The sequence below is a fragment of the Lactuca sativa genome, chromosome 7, assembly GCF_002870075.4.
Source record: "Lactuca sativa cultivar Salinas chromosome 7, Lsat_Salinas_v11, whole genome shotgun sequence".
Lineage (NCBI taxonomy): Eukaryota > Viridiplantae > Streptophyta > Magnoliopsida > Asterales > Asteraceae > Lactuca > Lactuca sativa.
This window is the reverse complement of record NC_056629.2, coordinates 95,179,032-95,192,743: the sequence shown is the minus strand read 5'-3', so window position 1 is coordinate 95,192,743 and position 13,712 is coordinate 95,179,032.

The following is a 13,712-nucleotide window of genomic DNA, read 5'->3' as shown; positions in this document are numbered from 1 at the left end:
AATTTACTAGGGAATGAGCACCATGGAATTTACTAAGGAATGACAACCACAAAATTTACTAGGGAATCACCACCACTGAATTTGCTATAGATTCATCACCACGGAATTTGCTAGGGAATCACCCCCACATAATTTTCTATGGAATCACCACCACGGAATTTTCTAGGGAATCACCACCACAGAATTGGCTAGGGAATCACCAGCACAAAACTTGTGATGGAATTACTACCACAGATTATGCAATGGAATCCTACTACAGAATACATGACGTAGTTCCACATACCATGGATTTTATTATGTTGTCACATTTATGACAAAATTATCTTTTCCGTTGCAAACCCTCGCTACGGCGTTTTTAGGGACGCAAATAGGTCGTTGCAAATTCTATCGTTATACGTCTTTTGCAACGGAATTCCAGCTTTTCGCAACGGATTCCATCCGTAGCAAAAATGTGTGTTTCTTGTAGTTATATGAGCTCTCTTTCGTTAAAGACTCATCTACGTGCTACAAAGACCATGTTTTCACTAAGCCTATAGAACAAATATCCAAAATACTTTTGTGGTAGCCAATGAAAATACACTTTTCACTTTTGGCTTCTAGCTTGTCATGAGTCTCTCATCTAATGAAAGCTTCACAAGTCCAAACTTTGATATGTGCCAGCGAGGTAACTTTGTTTGTTCACATCTCGTGAGGTGTTTTGGTAATTAACCTTTTTAGTTGGGACAAGATTTAGGATATGGGTGGTTGTCTCTAAGGCATACCACCAGATAGAAATTGTAAGATTGGCTTAACTTATCATGGAACGAACCATGTCCAACAAGGTCCAATTGTGCCTCTCGGCCAAACCATTAGGTTGTGGTTTTCTAGGAGGAGTGAATTGTGAAGCCATTCCACATTTTTCTTGAGGTAGTAATGGAACTCAATACTAAGATAATCTCTTCATCTATCAGCTCAAAGCATCTTTATTTTCCTGCCTAATTGATTCTCGGCTTCATGTTTAAACTCTTTGAAAGTTTCAAAGGTTTTTAATTTATGGTTGATCAAGTAGATATAACCATACCTATTATAATCATCCGTAAATGTTACAAAAACTGATTAGCATCTCTTTTACTAGATCTAAAGCGTCCACACATCTGTGTGTATGATTTCCAACAAACCTTCATCTATTTCACAAGATCCAGTAAAAGGTGATTTTGTCATCTTTCCCAAAACATAAGATTTGCAACCATCATATGGCCTTAGGTAAAATGATTCCAACACTCTTTCATTTTGGAGTTGGGCAATGCGTTTCCTGTTAATATGATCAAGGCGATAATGCCACAAGCATGCCTTGTCTAAACCATTAGACAAATCAATGTGAAATACACTATTGCCTAACCTATCAACCCAGGTTACTATTTCATACACACCATTACAAGGTAAAGCTTCAAATATAAAAACATCATTTTTATAAGCTATAATTAAACCATTCAAATCATCAAAACAGTAATAAAAACCTTGTCGGAACAATGCATGAAATGAAAATAGTGTTCCGTGTCATTTCTGACGAATAACAACAATCAATTAAACTAGTCCTAACATCACTACTACGTACAAGCTGATAAGTCCCAATCTTGATAACAAGAGAAGATCGCCTATTTCCCATGATCAGATTCATCCTCCCATGATCCACTTTCTCACATTCTTTTAGCCCCTGCAAATCAGAATAAATGTGAAAATCACATCCTATATCAAGGAACCAATAATGAGTAGATTGTACGTTATTAGTTTGAATAGTGTACATACCTATTGACGATGGCTTCACCTTGCCATCCTTGATGTATTGAAATTACTTGGGGAAAATCCTCTTCTAATGTCCCTTGTCATTGAAATAGTAACAAATTGCATCTTTGGGGTCACTAATAGCTGGAATATCTGAACTGGGCCTCGATTTTGGGCCATTTCTAGATGATCCAGCTTGGGCATTGTTCTTCCAGTTAGCTTTGGCAGTTGCCTTCCTCTTCTTCCCTTTGCTTTCCCCAATGGCGAGAATGAGAGCACTAGCAGTACTAGTAGGGCTTGATTATTTTCATTCATTCCCAACTCAGCGGTCTGCAACAAGTTGTGGAGTTGGGCTAATGTTGTTTTCATGTTGTTCAAATGATAGGCCAAAATGAACTGATCATAACAACTTTGCAAGGAGTTCAAGACCATGTCAATGGCCCACTCCTCGTTGAAATGCACGTTGAGCCTAACAAGGCGTTCCATGTACCTTTTCTTTCACTGCACGTGGTTTCATATAGACTCCCCCTCTTTCATCTTGTAAGCCTTGAGAGCTTTGAACACGTCATACTTCTCTTGATGAGCTCTCTTTTGGTAATTTTCCACAAGGTCATTCTTCATCTCATAGGACCAATAGTTATCATAGAACCTTTGCATTTGGGGCCCATCGTGGTGATCATGATGCAAGCAACTTTTGTTGCATCGTTGTATTGTTTCTTGTAGGAGGCTAGTTGTTCTGGAGTACCAGTGGCTTCATCTATTTCAACGAGTTCATTTTCAAGGACATATTCTTTGAACTTGAATCAAAGAGCCATATTGATGTTTCACATCCAATCATTTTAGTTATTCCATCAAAGGTCACCTTGGACACGATAGAGGGTAGGGTGAAACCCGAGTTGTGGGTAGATGACGATGGAGTTGAATCATCAGTTGGAGTAGACATCAATAAAGAAAGAAAGTAGTTTTAGTTAGATGACAATAATCCTTACTAGTTAACCCATAATAAATATTTGAGGCTAGGACCCATCTATCCAATTCATAATCTAGAAAATGGATGCCGTAATCTAATTGTAAATTTTATAAAGGTAGGTAAAAGAAATTTATGAATTTCAATCAAAACGAAATTCCTAGAGCTTTTGAGATTCATTAAATCTATCAATTACATGTTTAATCTTATATTATTCTCTAATATTTGTGACTAGGATAGTGAGGGTCACAAATAACATGTAAATAACTACACAAATATGCTTGGCACTCTCGATGTCATCTATCATCTCATTTTAATGTGCCGATTAACCACACACGCTCAATTAATCAATGATAATTTTTGAGATGCCCATTATTACTCTTTATAGTCACTATTAGTGTATCGGTTAACCGCACATGCTCTACTAACTACTATAAAGTATAATGTGCTATTTTATGGATTAGCATACCTTTCATGTGTTTCCTAAAGTAACTAAGAGTGAGATTTTATAAAAGGTAGTTTAGTTACTTTAATAGCATCATAATTTTAATGAAGTTAATGTCCTATTAGATCCGTTATGCTAACAACCCTCCACCAACGAAGGAAGCGGTGGGTGAGAGTAGACACCCATTCAACTACCATTTTATAGGAAATTTCCTTATACTCACCGTATAGTTCAGCTTCTTGAATGAGGCATACTAGTGACCCGACTGACTTATTTAATTATCAAATATATAAAAACTTCGGATTTGGCAGATATAACATAAATAATTTCCAAATATTAAGCATACAAAACAGATTAGGCAGATAAACTCGAAAATATCGATTTTTTTTCCAGATCTCACGTTGTGAGCATCAACTCGCACGTCGTGAGATCCAAAACCTGAATTTTTTTTGTATTTTCAAGTCACTTATTTGAAATTAGATAAAAGAAGGCCATAGGGTCTGATACCACTGATGGAAACCGTAGGTTACTACAACAATTCTGTAAGCAGAAAAAATATTTAACAATTAAATTATTAGGGCACATCCAACCTAAAGGGATCAATGTCTTTCACATGAAGGCAACATACTATGAAGTATCAAACTACAATAAACCTAATGAAATCAGAATTCATAAAGGAATATTGAATACCTCTTGATTTGTTATAGTAAACAAAACTAAAACCCTTCCTTAAAGCTTTTGGAAGCATGCACCAGAAATCTCGTGTCTCTCATGGTTCATAGCCAACCCTAGCAACTAGGAAACTTTAATAGAGAGGAGAGGGATGATAGAATTTTTCGACTATCTCTATTAAAAATGAGGAGTGGTTGAGAATCCAAGGCCAAGGGTGCCTTTTATAGAGCAACTTGGAAATCCCAGATAACCGTTAAATGAATAAAATAAAATTAACTCAAATTTGTAATTATCCAGCTTCCTCTATATCTGCAAGGAATATTCCACATTCCCTAGAATACCTTAGAAACCGTCCACCCTTCCAAGGAAGGTTTTAGAACCTCTCTTATTGAATTATTGAACAATTGAACTTTAACACTTGCACTTTTAATTAATCCAATTAATCTTAAAACTAATTCTAATTAATTTTTGATTAATTCTTAATTAAATATTACTATTTCTAATTGATATATTATTTCCATAATATATTAATAATTTCATTTATTTCCATTTTGTGAAAATCATCAAAATTTGAGTCGGTTCTAATTTTGACTAAACTTAGTTGCACATATAGGCACGACACATGCGAGACTTGGTAGCTTGAAGGTAAGTCAAGACCTACTAGAAACTTGGAAACAATTAAAAACAAGGGATTTGGTACTTAGATTTCACATTGACATGTGAATTCTACAACTACTTTAATTGTAATGACTATCAAATTAAAGTCATTCTTTGACTCGAGCATCTTTGTACATTCATGTAGATATATCATACACTTGACTTAGCAATAGAAATTAGGTCAGAGTCTCATAGGAACTTAAGTTAAATTTGAAAACTAAGACTAATATACTTGATTCTTCAATTTCACTTGAATCTCGGAATCACCACATAGAAATGCCAATAAATCGTCCTAAAACAAGTGGTAAGCATTATTAGTAACTGTAAAAGAGTTATATATAAGACTCTAAAATAATTTCAAATATCAAAAATTCAAATTATTTTAATGTCCAAAGATTCATTAAATCCCAAAACCCTAAAACTCCTAAAACCCTAAATTTGTTAAATCTAACATCGAAATTTAAAAAAATGGTTATGAAACTTATAATATCATCTTAGAATAATTACAATTTAGAAATATAATCAATGAAAGTGTAAGTAAAGGTATCAACATATATCCCTAATTATTAATTTAAAAATGAAAAGTTTTTTGAATAAAAACTAGGTTATGTTGCATATTTTATAAAAGTTTGATATGTTTATAAAAATATTTTAAATTTTATAATGACAAATAGGAAAGCGAGGGTATTACACCTCATAATTCCGGCCATCATTCGCTCCCACCATCTATATTCCCAATTTAAATCTTTTAACCCAAAACCACACACTTATTCTTCCTCACTTCTCTCTCTCTTAAGACTTCTATCTTCCTTCTCTCTAGAACCAATGAACTTAGAAGACAAATATGTGCGAGATATTTAGCCATTCGATTCTTCATGAGCTTAAATACGTTCCTATAATTTGGTGATCGATTTTGGTGGAGTGAAACCCCAAAGAGATGACGAGAGAGATTGGGTATCAAGAGAAACATAATCTCTCTTTTCTCTACTTTTGTAACACCCCAAGTTCAGAAGTGCAAGTTCAGGGTTCTTGGTGTAATTAAGAAAGATCGACTCGGCGAGTGTATGGATAGACTCGGCGAGTCGAGTCGCGATTTGGTCACGTGCTAAGTGACCGACTCGGTGAGTTGGTGCTGGAATGAGAAACCCTATTTTCAGGGTTTGCACCCTATTTAAAGAACCTTATGTTTTCCCCTCAGCCTCTTTGCTGCCCACTGAGATCCAGAAACCCTAATTCGTGAGGAAACGCCATTGTTAAATGAATTAGAGCTTGGAAGAGGATCTTTAGTATTTGAAGCTTGAAGGTTTGGAGGCTTGTATCAGGAAGCTTGGGGAGATCAGAAATCTACAGTTGTTTGGGCTCATTTCAGGGGTAAGGAACCATTTCCTTAAACTATTTCTTCACGGATACATGTATGGTGATAGATATGAGAACTAATTCGAGATAGAAACTTGGATCTGAGGATGCTACTTCAGATCTAAGCTTGTGATGGTCCTATATGTCATAAAGCTCTGTTTAAGAGTCATTGGTGAAGCCCTTTCGTCTTTAGCCTTAGCCCTAGAGTGTTTTGAAGTTATATCACCTTGGTTCCACGTAAAGTTTGCAACTTTATGTGAAGGCTGGGTTGTAGAAGAGTGGATTTATAGATTTGAGTCCCTACTGGCTTGAAAAGCCTCTGCATGGAATGAGAACTAAAGAGACTCGGCGAGTCACATGGGTGCACTTGACGAGTTGTATGAGTATGTGCATGGACTCGGCGAGTTAGAAGAACAACTTGGCGAGTCTGTTGAAGATTTCCTTGGACTCGGCGAGTCTGTTCTTGGACTCGACGAATCTGGTCGTGGAACCATAACCTTTTCTCTTTGAGCTATCAATCGGTGAGTTGAGCAGGAAGGGACTCAGAGTTTCTTCGACTCAACAAGTCTTGGGGCGACTCGGCGAGTTTAGTCGTGGCATGGGAGTTCTGAGCATAGGAACTCGATGATTCAATGGGTTGACTCGGCGAGTAGGGTCAACAAGGAAGGTTGACATTGAGTGAGGACCTTGACTTTGACCAAGGGTTGACTAGTTGACTTACCAGGTATTTTGGTAATTATTGGTATTTATTGGATTGCTTATTTGGTAATGATCAGTGGTGGAGTTCGTGTTGGTGGTCGAAGCAGTGTGGTCTTACTTCTTCAAGTCGGCAGTTGTAGGTGAGTTATCCTCACTATATGGACAGGGTCTAAGGCACCAAGGCTAGCCCTTTATCGGATGGGAATCCGAGTAGTTGCTTGTTATGTTATTGTTTTGCTATGCCTTTATCCTGGTAGTTAGGATGGTATATGTTAGAGACCTTGTTAAGGTCGGTATCCTAGTATATAGGATGATGCTATGTCAGAGACATGGTTAAGGTTGGTATCCTGGTATATAGGATGATGCTATGTTAGAGACCTGGTTAAGGTCGGTATCCTGGTAAATAGGATGATGCTATGTTAGAGACCTGGTTAAGATCGGTATCCTGGTATATAGGATGATGCTATGTTAGAGACCTGGTTAAAGTCAGTATCCTAGTATATAGGATGATGCTATGTTAGAGACCTGGTTAAGGTCGGTATCCTGGTATATAAAATGATGCTATGTTAGAGGCCTGGTTAAGGTCGGTATCCTGGTATATAGGATGATGCTATGTTAGAGACCTGGTTAGGTCGGTATCCTGGTTAGGATGTAGCTATGTTATGTGATCTGCTAGATCGGTTGATTAGTTGTGAATTGCTATATGATTATATGTTTATGTGCACATGGTTGTTGGACTGGGGTTGCGTTGAGGCGGGTCCTGCTTTGTGCTGTAGGACAACATACCCAGGGTGGACCGGTTAGGCCGAAGGCCTCGCGAGCGGTCCAGATAGGCTGAAGGCCCCATGAGGGCGGACCAGATTTGCCGAGGCTCGGAGAGTGGACCAGACAGACTGAAAGCCCGGTGCGGACGGACCAATCATAATGTAGACTCAAAGAGTGGACCAGGTAGACTGAAGGCCTGGTGCAGGTGGACCAGTCACACTGTAGACTCGATATGCATGGCTGCTTTATTCATGATATGATATGTTATGTGTATGGTATTGTGGTTGGTATTTTGGGGGTAACTCACTAAGCTTTCGGGCTTACAGTTTCAGTGTATTATTTCAGGTACTTCAGGAGGCCGTGGCAAGGCGAAGGCATGATCGTACCGCTCCTCATGTTTTATGATTTATGTGATATGGTTCTGGGAAGTTCTCTAATGTTTAAACTATTTTGAAAACAAATGTATGAACTTAAAGGTTTTGAATGAATTAAAATGTTTTAATTTGGCTCGGATTTTATGGTCGATACAAGTTGGTATCTGAGCCTTGGTTTTAGTGAATTGGAAGAACATTCGTGTGAATCCAGTCTCAAATGAAGGAGGGATTTACAAAATGGTTTTCAAAAGGTTTTCGAAATAAGTTAAGGAGGATGCAGAGGGTACAATTAGCCAGAGCCAGTAAGTAGACCCCAAAATACCACACAAGTTATTTGATTATGTGATATGTTAGAACAACATGCTAGTACTAGGCTAAGGATGTCAGGAATTCCATGATAGAATCGCCTGATTTCATGATGCTTATTAGCCTAGGGTTTTCCTTATATGAAATTGACATCCTTATTGTATTGTTTAGTGTATGCATCACGATTGTGCATAATCAAGATCTTATAGCCTGAGAATGTTTGATTCGACCTTAGGGTAGAGTTGGATATTCGAAAGTCTATCGGGTCCAGCGTTATGTGTGGCTAGTATACGTTAATGCTGTAGGGTCAGTGGAAGTTTCATGGATGGGTGGGTTGCGTGAGACCGGTTGGTCAGTTATGGGTTAGTGGTGCTCCTCTAGGGGTGGGGATAGAGTGTTCATTATGCATATGTTATTGTTAGGGTGTTGTGGCGATACTTGATACAAATATGGGTAGGTGTGGAAGGTAGTATGGGTCCGTACTACTGAAAGCACAGGACCCATACGCTTATGAAGGAAGTCACAACCCCTAGGGTTTTGTTGGGAGCTAGTTCTCGAGATTATTATGAGGAATGCCTTATATTCTTGTAGCATATTTTCGGTTTGGCGATTACGAGACGTCTCAGGGCAGGATCCGGTTCGGGATCGGGATCAGGAGAAGGTGATTAGGGTGGATCGGTACCACATGAGGTCATTGGTCAGATGAGTACGGACGAGTTGGATGCCAGGAGTCGTAATATCCTGCATGATGGGGTGGCTGCTACGTTTCGGGCTGAGTTGCCAGAGATGTTTGGGTCGATCAAGACCGCCATGGTTGAGTACTTTGATGAGCGCTATGCAGCTCTCACAGAGGCGGCTGCTACATCGGCTGTATCAGCGGCAGGGGGAGGAACCGGTCGAGGGTTTCAGTATCGGGACTTCGATAATACGAAGCCCCCTACTTTCGATGGATTTCAAGATCTGATCGTTGCTATGAGGTGGTTGTCAGACGTGGAGGGTTGTTTCTTCACGTGTTCATGCCTTGCAGATCAGAGGGTGAGGTGCTCTGAACCTTTTGAGGCTCCGGGCGAAGGATTGGTAGAGGTTGACCTTGGGATCTTATTCGGATGCACAGCGGGCTGCAATTTCATGGAATCAGTTCCGGGAGATGTTCAATACCCATTATGTTCCACGGGTTGAAAGGGAGAGGTTGGATCAGGAGTTCGTAGAACTGAGACAGGATTCGGAGTTGGCGACTGAGATCACCAGGATGTTCACTGAAAGGGCGATGTTTTGCCCTAAATTTGCTTCGGAATAGGCTTAGATGTCCCGATATCTGAGTATGCTCAAGAGGGATATCAGACAGTTTGTGTCTATGCAGAGGTGCGACACCTTACTGGAGTTGCAGGAGGCCGCTCGGCGGCGTGAGTTGGAGATTGAGTTGTAGTCGAGAGAGCAGATGCAGGCCCCGGCCGGTGCCGAAATGGTCCAAGACCGTTGATTCCAGGTTGGGAAGTCAGAGCAGTCGCACTTGTGAAAGGTGCGTGAAGGGTCATACCAGAGTTTGTAGGTCTGGTGGTGCGTGCTGTAAGTGCGGGAGAGAGGGGCATTACGTGAGGGATTGTCGGTAGTCAGCCCTGGTTCAGGATGTGAGGATTGTTATCATTGCCGCCAGGTTGGTCACTTGAGGGCCAACTATCCACAACTTGTTGCCAGACCGGTGCAGGCTCCAGTACCGGCCACTTTGAGGATTACTGGCGGGGGTCAGGGTGGAGCGGAGCCTTCGAGGGCTCAGGGTCGCGCTTTTCAGCTCACAGCAGAGGAGGTAAGGGCAGAGCCGGATGCAGTTGCGGGTATGTTTTTGTTCCGTTGTTGTCTGGTTATCTGGTTATCTATGTAGTGTTGCATTTTGTTCGCCGTTTTGCATGCTTCATGGTTTGGTTGGGAGTGTTAGTAACTAGGAGTTGTAGGCAATTAGCATCCAAGGGATTGATGTTTAAAATTTGGTTGTATGGTCTTGTTGTCGGGTATAGAAATTGCGATTTGAGAAGTGTTCAGCGGAGAGTCGAACTCCCTTAGAGTTCGTGATCTGTGATGTAGGGAAGTGATTTTGTGGAGGTTGCTCGTTTCAGAGGAAATCAGTTCACGGATAAGAGGAGTATGTTGAGTAGGGATGATTGATTTATGCCGGTCGAGTCACCGGTGGTTGGTAGGCAGTGTTCTATGTGGGGAGAAATGGAAAATCTCAGGAGGATCGACAACCATTAGAGGTTGATTAGCTGTTTGGGATTCAACAGTGTTTCAGTCAGCCAAGAGTGTGGGATAGTATGAGTAAGTGACAGGCGAATGGGGCGGGGTACAGACCAACGTTTTCAGGAAAGGGTGATTGGTTGTAGTGAGGTCTAGGATTAGGCCGAGATCTGAGTAAGTGGGATGGAGTTAGAGTTCGGAACCCCTAGAGGGCTAGAACAGTATGTACAGGAATGATTCCCAGGAAGGATAGTTCGGGGCGATGTATGATAGTTTGAGCAGTCCGAAGAGACTGAAGGCCTGTGGGCATACCAGTCAGGCCGAAGGCTCAGAGAATGGTCCAGACAGGCTGAAGGCCCTAGAGGGCGGTCCAGACATGCTGAAGGTTCTGAGAGTGGTCCAGATTGGTTGAAGGCCTAGTAAGGCGGTCCAGTCATGCTGAAGACTCTATATGTGTTGATAGATCTATATGAGGAGATGGATTGAGTATGTTGCGATGCGATAGCAAACAGTGGGTCTGGCCCTGGGTATTGATTATGTTAGCGGAAGGCAGTGCATGGAACCGAGAGTTCTTGCGAGCAGATTCAGAGCATTATAATGCATGGAGTAGTGGTTACTCTACAAGGGATAGTGTAGAGTGGGGTGTGAGCACCGTGGCACTTGTATGAAGTGGCAAGGTTGACCAGTAGATTCCCTTGGATAAGGAAAGGGAAACGCGTGTAACTCCGGGAGGGAGTATTGGTTCATGGAAGTGAAAGCAGTAGTGTGAATGGATGATTGAGAGTATTTTGATTATGGTTATTGAGCATTGTGATTGTGCCAGTGGTATGGAAGCACATCCAGGTTGGGTATAGATTGAGGTCACGGAAGGATTTCCGGTGGTGTAGAACCAGAGGAGTTCGGAAGGGATGCAAGGAGGGAGCCTTTGGTTTCCAGTATGGTTGTGATCAGGAGGTTATGTATGTAGCGGTAATTCATCCTGGGGATGTCTGGAGGTATCATTAGTATGTCAAGTTTTCCAGCCCGAGGATGTTAGAGCAGATTCAACATTGTATGTGATTGCAGAGGAGAGCTCATGGGAGTTGCTTCGGAGCTGAAGGATGTGTCATCCTGGCAGCGTGGAAAGAAACGAGTTGGATTCGGAAAGGAAAGCGGGTAAGTCCCAAATGTAAATGCGATAAAGGATATTCCAGTCAAGGAAAGCGGGTAGTAGCTTGATACCGGGTCAGGACCTGGTGGTTCAGGGTGATATCTAGCTTTGTAAGAGTCAAGTGACTGTTGTGATTTGGAATAAGGGAAGTATCATCGGGTGATCATTGGTTGATGAGTGTTGTTATCAGAGAAAGAAGCCGGTGGCCGGCTTGAAGCAGTTGTCGTGACTCTATGAAGGGAGAGTTAGACTTTACAGAGGTTTGATAGTAGTGTTTGGAGGAACTTGGGTCGGTTGACACCAGGAGCTGTATTGCAGGAGTATCATCTGGGATGTGTTGCTGCAGGCTTCGAGGGTGAAAGCCTAATTTAAGTGGGGGAGAATTGTAACACCCCAAGTTCAGAAGTGCAAGTTCAGGGTTGTTGGCGTAATTAAGAAAGATCGACTCAGCGAGTCTATGGATAGACTCGGCGAGTCGAGTCGCGATTTGGTCACGTGCTAAGTGACTGACTCGGCGAGTCGGCGGCTAGACTCTGCGAGTCGGTGCTGGAATGAGAAACCCTATTTTTAGGGTTTGCACCCTATTTAAAGACCCTTATGTTTTCCCCTCAGCCTCTTTGCTGCCCGTGGAGATCCAGAAACCCTAATTCGTGAGGAAACCCCATTATTGAGTGAATTAGAGCTTGGAGGAGGATCTTTGGTATTTGACGCTTGATGGTTTGGAGGCTTATATCAGGAAGCTTGGAGAGATCAGAAATCTACAGTTGTTTGGGCTCATTTTAGGGGTAAGGAACCATTTCCTTAAACTATTTCTTCATGGATTCATGTATGGTGATAGATATGAGAACTAATTCGAGATAGAAGCTTGGATCTGAGGATGCTACTTCAGATCTAAGCTTTTGATGGTCCTATATGTCATAAAGCTCTGTTTAAGAGTCGTTGGTGAAGCCCTTTCATCTTTAGCCTTAGCCCTAAAGTGTTTTGATCTTATATCACCTTGGTTCCACGTAAAGTTTGCAACTTTATGTGAGGGCTAGGCTGTAGAAGAGTGGATCTATAGATTTGAGTCCTTACATAGCTTGAAAAGCCTCTGCATGGAATGAGAACTGAAGAGACTCGGCGAGTCACATGGGTGCACTCGACGAGTTGTATGAGTATGTGCATGGACTCGGCGAGTTAGAAGAACAACTCGACGAGTCTGTTGAAGATTGCCTTGGACTCGGCGAGTCTGGTCATGGAACCATAACCTTTTCTCTTTGAGCTGTCAATCGGTGAGTCGAGGGATGACTTGGTGAGTTGAGCAGGAAGGGACTTAGAGTTTGTTGGACTCGACGAGTCTTGGAGCGACTCAGCGAGTTGAATCATCGCATGGGAGTTCTGAGCATAGGAACTCGACGAGACAACGGGTTGACTCGGCGAGTAGCGTCAACCAGGAAGGTTGACTTTGAGTGAGGACCTTGACTTTGACCAAGGGTTGACTAGTTGACTTCCGGGGGTATTTTGGTAATTATTGGTATTTATTGGATTGGTTATTTGGTAATGACCAGTGGTGGAGTTCGTGCTGGTGGTCGAAGCAGCGTCGTCTTGCTTCTTCAAGTCGGCAGTTGCAGGTGAGTTATCCTCACTAGACAGGGTCTCTGGCACCAAGGTCGGCCCTTTATCGGATGGGTATCCAGGTAGTTGTTTGTTATGTTATTGTTTTGCTATGCTTGCATCCTGGTAGTTAGGATGGTATATGTTAGAGACCTGGTTAAGGTCGGTATCCTAGTATATAGGATGATGCTATGTTAGAGACCTGGTTAAGGTCGGTATCCTGGTATATAGGATGATGCTATGTTAGAGACCTGGTTAAGGTCGGTATCCTGGTAAATAGGATGATGCTATGTTAGAGACCTGGTTAAGATCGGTATCCTGGTATATAGGATGATGCTATGTTAGAGACCTGGTTAAGGTCAGTATCCTGGTATATAGGATGATGCTATGTTAGAGACCTGGTTAAGGTCGGTATCCTGGTATATAGGATAATGCTATGTTAGAGGCCTGGTTAAGGTCGGTATCTTGGTATATAGGATGATGCTATGATAGAGACCTAGTTAGGTCGGTATCCTGGTTAAGATGTTGCTATGTTATGTGATTTTCTAGATCGGTTGACTAGTTGTGAATTGCTATACGATTATATGTTTATGTGCACATGGTTGTTGGACTGGGGTTGGGTTGAGGTGGGTCCTGCTTTGTGCTGTAGGCCAACATACCCAGGGCGCACCGGTTAGACCGAAGGCCCGATGAGCGGTCCGGATAGGCTGAAGGCCCCATGAGGGTGGACCAGACGTG